The sequence below is a fragment of the Bos grunniens genome, chromosome 7 (genome assembly GCF_055505025.1).
Source record: "Bos grunniens cultivar Pamir isolate PY7600 chromosome 7, Bosgru_T2T1.0, whole genome shotgun sequence".
NCBI classification, from domain to species: Eukaryota; Metazoa; Chordata; class Mammalia; order Artiodactyla; family Bovidae; genus Bos; species Bos grunniens.
The window spans coordinates 56,084,164-56,098,156 of record NC_141171.1 but is presented as its reverse complement, the minus strand read 5'-3'; the positions used below and the strand labels follow the sequence as shown (position 1 = coordinate 56,098,156).

The window sequence follows — 13,993 nt, the reverse complement described above, 5'->3', positions numbered from 1 at the left end:
CAATTATCAACAATATTTTCCCTGGTAGTTGCTAATAGCAATTCAAAAATCATTGAGGACCACATTCAAAGTTTAACCACATTACCTTGTTGCTCAATATTCCTTTCAGCCCCTTACACAAAAGTCCAACGAACTGAGAGGTCTCAAATGTATTTTCATGTCGCTCTGATTTTTTGTATTCCCAGAATGTTTTATGTCAACTTCTTAATTTCCTGTCTTCTGCAAAATCTTATTTAAATATCACCTGCTCTGTGAAGACCTCTAATTTTGCTTCCACATCCAGGAAAAAGTATAATATCAAAATAAGATTTAGTGGAAGTACATATCCTTTACTGTAACTGAATCAGTTATTTATGTATTTATCTCTCCCACAGGATTGAGAACTTCATGGAGAGAAGGTTCTTCACATAATTACCTGTAGTTGGCATGTGGTAAGTATTTAATAAATATTATATGTGCAAGAAGCTGGGTATATTGGAGGACAAAAAAATAATAAAGCAACCTGGCGGCATGATATATGGCAGCTGACACTTGGCCTCAGTGCTAAGGCACAAGAAGTAGGTGAGGACCCCAGTGAAAGGAGATTATCTACCCAAGTTGAATGGAACCTACCCTTGAGTTCTGACCAGTTGCTGCTAAGTTAAAATGAATATTCCATATTGACAAACAGTGGCAGAAAGTGAAGAGGAACTAAAAAGCCTCTTGATGAAAGTGAAAGAGGAGAGTGAAAAAGTTGGCTTAAAGCTCAACATTCAGAAAACGAAGATCATGGCATCTGGTCCCATCACTTCGTGGGAAATAGATGGGGAAAGAGTGGAAACAGTGACAGACTTTATTTTGGGGGGCTCCAAAATCACTGCAGATGACTGCAGCCATGAAATTAAGACACTTACTCTTTGGAAAGAAAGTTATGACCAACCTAGATAGCATATTCAAAAGCAGAGACATTACTTTGGCAACAAAGGTCTGTCTAGTCAAGGCTATGGTTTTTCCTGTGGTCATGTATGGATGTGAGAGTTGGACTGTGAAGAAAGCTGAGCGCTGAAGAATTGATGCTTTTGAACTGTGCTGTTGGGGAAGACTCTTGAGAGTCCCTTGGACTGCAAGGAGATCCAACCAGTCCATTCTAAAGAAGATCAGCCCTGGGATTTCTTTGGAAGGAATGATGATAAAGCTGAAACTCCAGTACTTTGGCCACCTCATGCGAAGAGCTGACTCATTGGAAAAGTCTCTGATGCTGGGAGGGATTGGGGGCAGGAGGAGAAGGGGACAACAGAAGATGAGATGGCTGGATGGCATCACTGACTCAATGGACGTGAGTCTGAGTGAACTCCGGGAGTTGGTGATGGACAGGGAGGCCTTGCGTGCTGCGATTCATGGGGTTGCAAAGAGTCGGACATGACTGAGCAACTGAACTGAACTGAACTGAGCAAACTACTCTTGCCTGGAGAATCCCATGGACGGAGGAACCGGGTAGGCTGCAGTTCATGGTGTCACTGAGAGTCAGACACGACTGAGCGGCTTCACTTTCACTTTTCACTTTCATGCATTGGAGAAGGAAATGACAATCCACTCCAGTGTTCTTGCCTGGAGAATCCCAGGGACGGTGGAGCCTGGTGGGCTGCCATCTATGGGGTCGCACAGAGTCGGACATAATTGAAGTGACTTAGCAGTAGCAGCAATAGCAGCAGCAAAGAAAGAGGACCCAAATAAACAAAATAAGTAATAAAAGCACAGAAGTAATAACCAATGCCAGAGATACAAAAAGACCATAAAAGAATCCTGTGAACAGTTATGTACTAAGAAACCTAGACAACTTAAAAGCAATGGCCAAATTTCTAGAGATACACAATCTTACCAACTGAATGAGGAAGAAACAGACAATCTGAACAGACTTGATAACTAGTAGTGAAATTGAATTTGGAGTTAAAAAACCCCCACCAAGCCATGTGCAGAACTAGATGGTTTCACAGAGTAATTCTATCAAACATAAAAGGAATTAATACCCATCTTACTTAAACTATTTCAAAAAATTGAACAGTAGGGAGCACACTCAAATTCATTTGACTAAGCCCCATTTTCCTAATATCAAAAATGGACAAAGAAAAAGGAAGAAAAGAAAATTATAGACTATCTTTGATGAGTATAGATGCAAAAATCTTCAACAAAATATAAGCAAACCAAATCCAGCAAGACATATAAAGTATCATACATCATGATCAAGTTTGATTTATGCCAGTGTCACAAGGATTGTTCAATACACACAAATCAATGTGATACACCACATATTTTTAAAAAAGATAAAAATCACATGATCATTTTAATAGATGAAAGAAAAGCATTTGACAAAATTCAAAATCCATTAATGATAATAGCTCTAACCAACATGGATACAGAGCAAATATATCTCAGTGCAATAAAGGCCATTTATGACATACCCACAGCCAACATAATACTCAATGGTGAAAAGCAAAAGCCTTCCTGCTAAATTGAGAAATAAGGATATCAACTTTTGCTGCTTCTATTTAACATAGTCTTGGAAGTCTAAGCCACAATAATAAAACAAGAAAAATAAATATAATGGATCCTAATTAGAGTGAAAATGAAAGTCACTCAGTTGTGTCTGACACTTTGCGATCCCTTGGACTATACAGTCCATGGAATTTTCCAGGCCAGAATACTGGTGTGGGTAGCCATTCCCTTCTCCAGGGGATCTTCCCAACCCAGGAATCGAACCCAGGTCTCCCACATTTTAGGTGGATTCTTTATCAGCTGAGCCACCAGGGAAGCCCAAGAATATTGGAGTGGGTAGCCTATCTCTTCTCCAGGGGAATCTTCCCAACCCAGGAATTGAACCGGATCTCCTGCATTGCAGGTGAATTCTTTACCAGCTCAGCTACCAGGGGATCCCTAATTGGAGGGAAAGTGTCAAAACTGTCACTGCTTGCAGATGACACAGTACTCTATATATTCTAACGTCTCCAGACAAAAACTATTAGAATATATTAATTCAGCAAGGTTGCAGGATACAAGATCAGAAATTTTGCATTCCTATACTCCAATATGGAGAAGGCAATGCCACCCCATTCCAGTACTCTTGCCTGGAAAATCCCATGGATGGAGGGGCCTGGTGGGCTGCAGTCCATGGGGTCGCTAGGAGTTGGACACGACTGAGCAACTTCACTTTCACTTTTCACTTTCATGTATTGGAGAAGGAAATGGCAACCCACTCCAGTGTTCTTGCCTGGAGAATCCCAGGGACAGGGTAGCCTGGTGGGCTGCTGTCTCTGGGGTCGCAGAGTCAGACACGACTGAAACGACTTAGCAGCAGCAGTAGCAGCATACTCCAATAAGGAATTAATATAAAGGAAAGTTAAAAAACAATCCCATTTAAAATCACATAAAAAATACTTATGAATAAACTTAACCAAGGATATGACAGATCCATACTCTGGAAACTATAAGACTCTGATGAAGGAGACTGATAATGATTCACTAACAGGGAAATATATCATATGCACTTAGATTAGAAGAATTAGTATTGTTAAAATGGTCATACTACCCAAATTACAGATTAAATGCAATCCCCACCAAAATACTCATTACATTTCTAACAGAAATAGAACAAACAATCCTAAAATTCACATGAAACCACAAAAGCTCCTGAATTTCCAAAGCAATCTTGAGTAAAAAGAACAAATCTGGAGGTAGAATACTCCCAGATTCAAACTATGCTACAAAGCTACCATAATAAATTAGCATAGTACTGGTGCAAAAATAGACATTGGTTCAATGAAACAGAATAGAGAGACCAAATACCACACCTATGGTTAATTAATATATGACAAAGGAGGCAAGAATATCCAGTGGAGAAAGAATAGTCTCTTCAGCAAGTGGTGCTGGGAAAATTGGACAAGTATATGGAAAGTGAGATTAGAACATTACCTCAAACCATATTCAAAAATAAACTCAAGTGCTCGCTTTGGCAGCACATATACTAAAATTGGAATGATACAGAGAAGATTATGGGACCTAATTAAACTTAAAAGCTTCTGCACAACAAAGGAAACTATAAGCAAGGTGAAAAGACAACCTTCAGAATGGGAGAAAATAATAGCAAATGAAGCAACTGACAAACAACTCATCTCAAAAATATACAAGCAACACCTACAGCTCAATTCCAGAAAAATAAATGACCCAATCAAGAAATGGGCCAAAGAACTAAACAGACATTTCTCCAGAGAAGACATACAGATGGCTAACAAACACATGAAAAGATGCTCAACATCACTCATTATCAGAGAAATGCAAATCAAAACCACTATGAGGTACCATTTCACGCCAGTCAGAATGGCTGTGATCCAAAAGTCTACAAGCAATGAATGCTGGAGAGGGTGTGGAGAAAAGGGAACCCTCTTACACTGTTGGTGGGAATGCAAACGAGTACAGCCACTATGGAGAACAGTGTGGAGATTCCTTAAAAAACTGGAAATAGAACTGCCTTATGACCCAGCAATCCCACTGCTGGGCATACACACTGAGGAAACCAGAATTGAAAGAGACACGTGTACCCCAATGTTCATCGCAGCACTGTTTGTAATAGCCAGGACATGGAAGCAACCTAGATGTCCATCAGCAGATGAATGGCTAAGAAAGCTGTGGTACATATACACAATGGAGTACTACTCAGCCATTAAAAAGAATACATTTGAATCAGTTCTAATGAGGTGGATGAAACTGGAGCCTATTATACAGAGTGAAGTAAGCCAGAAAGAAAAACACCAACACAGTGTACTAACACATATATATGGAATTTAGAAAGATGGTAACAATAACCCTGTATGCTGCTGCTAAGTCTCTTCAGTCGTGTCCGACTCTGTGTGATCCCATAGATGGTAGCCCACCAGGCTCCCCCATCCCTGGGATTCTCCAGGCAAGAACACTGGAGTGGGTTGCCATTTCTTTCTCCAATGCATGAAAGTGAAAATTGAAAGTGAAGTCGCTCTGTCATGCCCAAATCTTAGCAGCCCCATGGACTTCAGCCTTCCAGGCTCCTCCGTCCATGGGATTTTCCATGCAAGAGTACTGGAGTGGGGTGCCATTGCCTTCTCCGATAACCCTGTATAGGAGACAGCAAAGGAAACACTGATGTATAGAACAATTCTTTGGACTCTGTGGGACAGGGAGAGGGTGGGATGATTTGGGAGAATGGCATTGAAACATGTATAATATCATATATGAAATGAGTCGCCAGTCCAGGTTCGATGCATGATACTGGATGCTTGGGACTGGTACACTGGGACAACCCAGAGGGATGGTATGGGGAGGGAGGAGGGAGGAGGGTTCAGGATGGGGAACGCGTGTATACCTGTGGTGGAGTCATGTTGATATGTGGCAAAACCAATACAATATTGTAAAGTTAAAAAATAAAATAAAATAATAAAAAAATAAAGAAATCAGTGTGTGTGTGTGTGTGTGTGTGTGTGTGTGTGTGTGTGTATATGCAATAAGAAAAAAATAAAATAAATTCAAAGTGACTTAAATACCTATGAAGGACCTGAAACTAAAAATACTCCTAAAAGAGAACAAGGGCAGAACATTCTTTCACAAAAATTGTAGCGATGTTTTTATAGATATCTCTCTCAAGGCAAATTAAATTGAAGCAAAAATAAACAAGTTGGACCTAATTAAACTTAAAAGCTTTAACACAGCAAAGGAAACCATCTATAAAATGAAAAGACAACTTATGGAATGGGAGAAAATATTTGCAAATGATATGTTCAAAGGGAGATAATATCAAAATATATAAATAGCACATACAACTCAATATTTTTTAAAAACCCAAACAAAAAATGGACAGAAGATCTAAATAGACATTTTTCAGAGAAAACATGCAGATGGTTAACAAGTACATAAAAAGATGCTCAACATCACTATTATTAGAGAATGAAAACTAAAATAACAATGGGATATTACTCCACATCTATCTTCAGAATGGCTATTTGCAGGAGTCTTAATTTGTAGAGTGACTATGAAAAACAGTTAGGAGGTTCCTCAAACAACTGAAAATAGAACTACCATATAATTCAGGAACTCCACCCATGGGTATATATCCAGAAAAAATAAAAACACTAATTTGAACTGATACATGTACCAATGTTCATAGTAGGATTACTTACAATAGCTAGGATATAGAAGCAAACCAAATTGCCATTAACAGACAGATGGATAAAGATGTGGTTGTATACATGTACAATGGACTATTACTCAGACTAAAAGAGAAGGAAATTCCGCCATTTGTGGATGGACCTAGAGAATATTATGCTTAGTGAAATAAGTAGACAGAGAAAGACAAATACTGTATGTTAAAACTTGCATGTGAAATCTAAAAAATAACACAAGTGGATATATATTCAAAACATAAACAGAATCACAGATATAGAAAATAAACTAGTAGTTACTAAAGGGGAGAGGAGAGAGGTTGGCAAACTAGGCTATTTGATTAAGTGATACTAATTACTGTTTAAAATAAATAAGTAACTAGGATATATTGTATAGCACAAGGAATTACAGCCATTATCTTGTAATAACTTTTAATGGAGGGTAAACTGTAAAAATGTTGAATCACTTTGCTGTACACCTGAAAATAATACAACATTGTAAATCAACCATACTTCAATAAAAATTGTCACCTGGATATTAGCTGCTTCTGGTCATTTTGCCAATTAATTCTGATATACAAAGTGCTTGGCATTCAGCAAATTTTTCTCCTAAATAGTGCCTTAATTTATTTTGCCGTTTAGAAAAATTTATTAAGCATATGCAATGTCATGCTCATTTTACTTGGTATATTTCCATGAACAAAGCAACTAAGATACCTGTTAACATAGAGATTATATTCTAGCAAAGATTTTTTTATTGTGACAATTTAAAAATTACACTAGAATAAAAGGAAGAGCATAATGATCTCTGATGTACAAAGTGTTCAACCTCAATATTTATCAACATTTGTTAATTTTCACTCTTGTATCCCTCATGTTTTTACCCTAAAATATTTAAAAACTAATCTCAGGCATCAGTCATTACATCTGTAAATTTTTTGCTTGCCCCAATATACTATTTACCTTTTGTACGTGTTTCTATGTGTATATCTCATACCATCCTAACTGCCATCAGTATGATTCATACTCCACCCTTTATCTCCTCGATTACTGGAATAGTTCCAACTAGTCTTGCTTCTACTCTTACTCCTCGAGTGTCTACTCTCAACACAGCAGAAAGAATTAGCTTTTAAAAATACAATCACGTCATTCTGTTTAATACCCTGCACTGGCTTCCTGTATTATTCAGAATAAAAGCCACCACTAGACCATTCAGGTATGACCTAAATCAAATCCCTTATGATTATACAGTGGATGTAACAAATAGATTCAAGGGATTATATCTGATACATAGAATGCCTGAAGAACTATGCATAGAGGTTCCTGATAATGTATAGGACTGGTGATCAAAACCATCACCAAGAAGAAGAAATGCAAAAAGGCAAAATAATTGTCTGAGGAGGCCTTACAAATACTGAGAAAAGGAGACAAGCAAAAGATAAGGAGGAAAGGAAAGATATACCCATCTGAATGCAGAGTTCCAAAGAATAGTAAGGAGAGATAAAGTCTTCTTCAGTGATCAATGCAAAGAAATAGAGGTAAAAATAGAATAGGAAAGACTAGGCATCTCTTCAAGAAAATTAGAGATACCAAGGGAACATTTCATGCAAAGATGGGCACAATAAAGGACAGAAAAGGCATGGACCTAACAGAAGCAGAAGATATTAAGAAGAGGTACCAGGAATTTACAGAAGAACTATACAAAAAATATCTTTATGATGCAGATAACTACAATGATGTGACCACTCATCTAGAGCCAGACATCCTGGAGTGGGAAGTCAAGTGGGCCTTAGGAAGCATCACTGCAAACAAAGCTAGTGGAGATGACTGAATTCCAGATGAGCTATTTCAAACCCTAAAAGATGATGCTGTGAAAGTGCTGTACTCAATATGCCAGCAAATTGGGAAAACTCAACAGTGGCCATAGGACTGACAAAGGTCAGTTTTCATTCCAATCCCAAAGAAAGGCAATGCCAAATAATGTTCGAGGTACCAAACAATTGCACTCATCTCACACATGAGCAAAGTAATGCTCAAAATTCTCCAAGCCAGGCTTCAAAAGTTCATGAACTATGAACTTCCAGATGTTTAAGCTGTATTTAGAAAAGGCAGAGGAACCAGAGATCAAACTGCCAACATCTGTTGGACCACAGAAAAAGCAAGAGAATTTCAGAAAAAAACATCTACTTCTGCTTCATTGACTATGCTAAAGTCTTTGTGTGGATCACAATGAACTGTGGACGATTCTTAAAGACATGGGAATACTAGACCTTCTTACCTGCCTCCTGAGAAATCTGTACACAGGTCAAGAGCAACAGTTAAAATTGGACATGGAACAAGAGACTGGTTCCAAATTGAGAAAGGACTACCTCAAAGCTGGGTATTGTCACCTCACTTATTTAAATTATATGCAGAGTTAAATTCAGTCACTCGATCATGGTTGACTCTTTGCAACCCCATGAAATGCAGCACTCCAGGCTTCCCCGTCTATCACCAACTCCTGGAGCTTACTCAAACTCATGTCCATCAAGTCAGTTACGCCATCCAACCATCTCATCCTCAGTCATCCCCTTCTCCTCCTGCCTTCAATCTTTCCCAGCATCAGGGTCTTTTCCAATGAGTCAGCTCTTTGCATCAGGTGGCCAAAGTATTGGAGTTTCAGCTTCAGCAGCAGTCCTTCCAATGAATATTCAGGACTGATTTCCTTTAGGATGGACTGGTTGGACATCCTTGCAGTCCAAAGGACTCTCAAGACTTTTCTCCAACACCACAGTTCAAAAGCATCAATTCTTCAGCGCTCAGCTTTCCGTATAGTCCAACTCTTACATCCATACATGACTACTGGAAAAATCATAGCTTTGACTAGACGGACCTTTGTTGGCAAAGTAACAGCTCTGCTTTTTAATATGCTGTCTAGGTTGGTCGTAGCTTTTCTTCCAAGGAGCGAGTGTCCTTTAATTTCATGGCTGCAATCATCATCTGTAGTGATTTTGGAGCCCCCCAAAATAAAGTCTGTCACTGTTTCCACTGTTTCCCCATCTATTTGCCATGAAGTGATGGAACCAGATGCCATGATCTTAGTTTTCTGAATGTTGAGTTTTAAGCCAACTTTTTCACTCTCCTCTTTAATTTTCATCAAAAGGCTCTTTAGTTCCTCTTTGCTTTAGGCCATAAGGGTGGTGTCATCTGCATATCTGAGGTTATTGATATGCAGAGTACATCACTGGAAATGCCAGACTGGATGAAGCACAAACTGGAATCCAGATTGCAGGGAGAAATATCAATAATCTCAGATATGCAGATGGCACCACCCTAATGGCAGAAAGCAAAGAGGAACTAAAGAGCCTCTTGATGAAAATTAAAGAGGAAAGTGAAAAACCCTGGCATGCTTCAGTCCACGGGGTCACAAAGAGTCAGACATGACTGAGGAACTGAACTGAACTGAGGTTGGAAGGTATCCAATATGCTACTGGGGAAGAACAGAGGGCAATCACTAAGAGCCCCAGTAAGAATGAGGCAGCTGAGCCAAAGCAGAAACAACTCTCAGTTGTGGATGTATCTGTTGTTGAAAGTAAAGTGCAATGAGATAGCATCACTTACTCAATCGACATGAATCTGAGCAAACTCCAGGAGACAGTGGAAGACAGAGGAGCCTGGTGTGCTGCAGTCCATGGGGCTCTAAAGAGTCGAATACAACTTGGCGACTGAAAAACAACAAACCAAGAACTAAAATCTTATCTTACCTGGTTTCCCATTAACTTTCTGACCTTATATTACATTCTACTGCATTTTGTCCATTTTATTTCTGAGCTGTACTGCTTTTCCTGCTGTTCCTTCAACATGCCAGGCATGTTTCCTTATGAACTTGCTATTCTCTATTTCTGGAATGCTATTTCTTAACTCCTTTATTGGTAATCCTCACTAAAATATCAACCTCTTCAGTATTTTACATCTTCCTTCCACAACCATTTTTTTTGTTGTTGTTTGTTTGCTCTCTAGCATTATCACTTGGTAACTGCTTTAAACCGAAAAATCTGCATCCTCCTGAAATTCATAATTTGAAATCTAAAGTTCAATGTAATGGCATTAGGAGGCGGGGTCTTTGGACTCAGATGGTAAAGCATTTGTCTACAATGCGGGAGACCCGGGTTCAAGCCCTGGGTTGGGAAGATCCCCTGGAGAAGGAAAGGGCAATCCACTCCAATACTATTGCCTGGAAAATCCCATGGACAGAGGAGCCTGGTAGGCTACAGTCTGTGGGGTCACAAAGAGTCGGACATGACTGAGCGACTTCACTTTCACTTTCAGGTCATGAGGGTGGAGTCCTCATGATGAGATAAGTGCCCCTATAAAAGAGAACTCAGAGAGATCCCTTGCTCTTTTTGCCATGTGAAGACAAGATGAGAAGTTAGTCATTGGTGAACCAGGAAGCAGGCTCTCACCAGGCATTGAATTTACCAGCATCTTCTTCTTAAACTTTCCATCCTCCAGAATGGTGAGAAATAAATTTCTGTTGTTTATGAGCCACCAGTCTATGGTATTCTTATACAGCAGCCAAAACAGACTAAGACAAGAACTTATTTTGTTTATTACAGCTCCCACTAGAATGAAAGCATCTTGAGGACAGAATTTATTTCTGTTTTGTTACTATCATATTCTCAAACACTAGGAACAGAACCACTCAACAAGAACCACTCAAGGAGACACTAAATAAACAGTTGTTGTGTGAATGAGACATAATTATCATTGTCATGATTATCATCTTCTATATCTCCCATGCATGTAGGCATTTTCTTTGGATTTCGAGCTGTGTGGTGCCTCCTTCCTTATTTATATATCTGCTTCTTTTTCTTTTCCATTTTATCCTTTTAATAAATAGATTGACAAAAATCCTTAAGCACTTCTGTGTCCTCACTTTTTCTACTCCAGTGGTCAATGGTATGATGGCAGTACCTCTAATTACCTCACTAGAAAATTATTTCTCTAGGGCATGGAACTGTTTCTGGTCCTCCAGGCACAGAGACATCAAGAAAACAAAGTTAATTAGGCACTTCAGAGTCTAGACAACTGCTTGACAAAATCAAGCCAAAGAACCTCCATTTTACCCTAGAGGTTGGTAGAATCAGTTTTTGTGAGAAGTGATCAGAGATGCCCTGGTAGAAAATTATGCTAATCAAGCTATCATTGAAAGATAATTCAGCCATGAAATGTATGGTCTGCCCTTCTGTCTAGAGGGAAGGCTGCTGACATTCTGTTGATGAGTCCCTACCTTCCTAACAGAGAACCAACTCTGCATTAACACCAAGAATTTTCTTCTCCCAGCTTGCTGAGCTCACATCTTAGCAGGAGCTAATAAACAAGAAGAAGGTACATTAGAATATATTTAGAACAGTGGTTCTCAACTTTCAGATCATTCTGTCTCCAAAAGTAAATCTGCCAATGCCTGGAAACTTTATGGTTGTCGCAACTGGGACCATGTTACTGACAAATAGTGCTTGTTGACCAGAGACAGATTTCCTGGAGGAGAGATGGGGAATGGAGTTGGGGGGAAATGCAGGGTGGAAGAGAAATAAAGTGCTCAATACCACAGATTCCTCCCAAGTCTCCATGAGGAGTCATGGGATTATTTGAGTACAAATTAGAAAGTCTAGAGAAGTTTTGAGTGGACACTGCATTTGAACTGAGTCTCTTAAGATTTTTAGAAACACTTTTTCTCAATAAATGCTTACTGTAGAAAAAAAAAAAAAAAAGGGTTGGAAGATCCCCCAGAGAAGGATAATAGCTAACTGCTCTAGTATTCTTGCCTGGAAAATTACATGGATAGAGGAGCCTGGCAGGCTATAGTCCATGGGGTCACAAAGAGTCACATACAACTGAGTGACTAACAATCACAGAACAGAACAATGGTTCTCAACTGGAAATCATTCTGTCTCCAAAAGTAAACCTGCCAATGTCTGAAAACTTTCTGGTTGTCGCAACTGGAGCCATGTTACTGACATCTAGTACATGTTGACCAGCAATGTTGCTAAACATCCTGCAATGCCCAGGATAAACCCCCACAACAAAAACTTATCTGGTCCAAAATACCAGCTGTGGTTCAGTTGAGAAATGCTGATATAGGAGAATGATACCTTTAGGTCTACAAGTTTTACTCATATCACGTGACTTAAAAGCAACATAAAAGAATGAATTGCCAGTATCTTCACTTGACTTCACTTCCCTCTTGTTCTTTTATCTCTTTCAGCAAATTTTCTGAGGCTTCTTGGCTATTTCTTTTTATCTCCCAGCTCTCAAAGTTGTCACACCTCAGAGCTCAATTCTGAATCTTTTTACTCTATGTATTCTCTCCCAGTTAGTCTCATCCAGTCTTGTGACTTTCAACACCACTGATATGTTAATGATTCCTAAATTCATACCATTTCAGATTAGAACTCTAGACTATACATCCAACTGTCCAGTTGAATTCTGTTTATGCCTATTAGACATTTCAAATGTAATATGTCTAAAATTAAACTTCTAATTCTCTCCTTCTTCCCAGATCTGCTCCATCCGGTCATTCAGTTAATGGTAAGGTCCAACATATCACAGTCATATTTTATCTTTCTTTTTTTTATGTCCACAGTCCATGTGCCAGCAAAAATAAATGACTTTAACTTCAAAATACATCTAGAATATGATCAAATCCTGTTATTTCCACTGACCCAGTGTCTTAGTCCATTTGAGCTGCTACAACAAGGAGTTGTAAGCAGTCTGGGTAGCTTATAAGCAATAGGAATTTATTCCCCTAGGTTCTAGAAGCAAGAAGTCTGAGATCAGAGTGCCAGTCTGGTCAGGTGAGACCCCTCTTCTGGGATAAGAAGAGGGGTCATTATATCCTCACATGGTGAGAGGGGCTAGGGAGCTCTCTGGCATCTCTTTCATAAAGCACAAATTCCATTCATGAGGGATCTACCTCATGATATAATCACCACTCAAAGGACCCATCTTCTAACAAGTATCACATTGAGAGGTAGGATTTCAAAATGTAGATTTGGAAGGAACACAAACATTTAATTCACAATATCCAGGTTCAAGCCAGGCTTACTGAAATAGCCTCCTCACTGCTTTGAAACACTGGCTTATCTATTCACGTCAGGAGAACTGAGTATCTCTCAGTGTTCAAAAACATATGAAAACATGTTTGTGAACTTATACAAATAAGTCCTATGCAAATATGTTTTATACAAATAAGACAATTATTATTGCTAGTTGTATTAGTTTCCATTTACTGTGTGCCTGCCATTCCAGTAAACAAGGATCAAACCATCAGCCACTTCAGTTGCCCCCCACCCCCCATACACACAGCCCCAAAAGTACACTATGAAGGAAATTCAGGGTAGAGAAATATTCGAAGCATTATGATTATGGTTAGCTAAGATGCATACCTAAAGAATAATTTGAATGAACCCAGACTCTTATAGCTTCCCGTACACAGAAAAGCACTAAAAGCATTAACTTGAGAGTCTGTTTCTATGATTAGGAGTAATCTTTTGATGTTCAACTCCATTTTTTTCCAGCAAAAAAAAATTCCTGTATATCCTCGCTTCTCCCTTACCTCTTTGGAACAGTTCCTCAGAAATACTTGAAAAGCTGTCTCCAGGGCTATAGTTTTCAGAAAGGTCTCTAAATAAAACTTACATAGCAACTTTCAAGTTGTGCATTTTACTTCAGCCAACAACTGGAATAACAAATTCCCACAAACCAAATGCTTTACACAACACAAATTTACTTTCTTATAACTCTGTGGGTCAGAAAACCAACGCAGACCTCACCGGACTAAAATCAAGGTGTTC

The 13,993-nt window shown here is 38.9% G+C and overlaps 1 long non-coding RNA gene across 16 annotated transcripts in view; it reads right to left on the bottom strand.

Moving 5' to 3' along the window:
* The window catches only part of LOC147369591 (uncharacterized), a 676,540-nt gene that overhangs the window by 176,650 nt on the left and 485,897 nt on the right, over positions 1-13,993 (bottom strand). For 5 of the 16 annotated variants that reach the window (XR_015168516.1, XR_015168514.1, XR_015168519.1 and 2 more), the window contains exon 5: positions 9,762-9,865. The exons of the other annotated variants lie outside the window; for them this stretch is intronic. This is a non-coding gene — a long non-coding RNA (uncharacterized LOC147369591). The remainder of the gene's footprint in view (positions 1-9,761; positions 9,866-13,993) is intronic. 16 annotated transcript variants of the gene reach the window in all.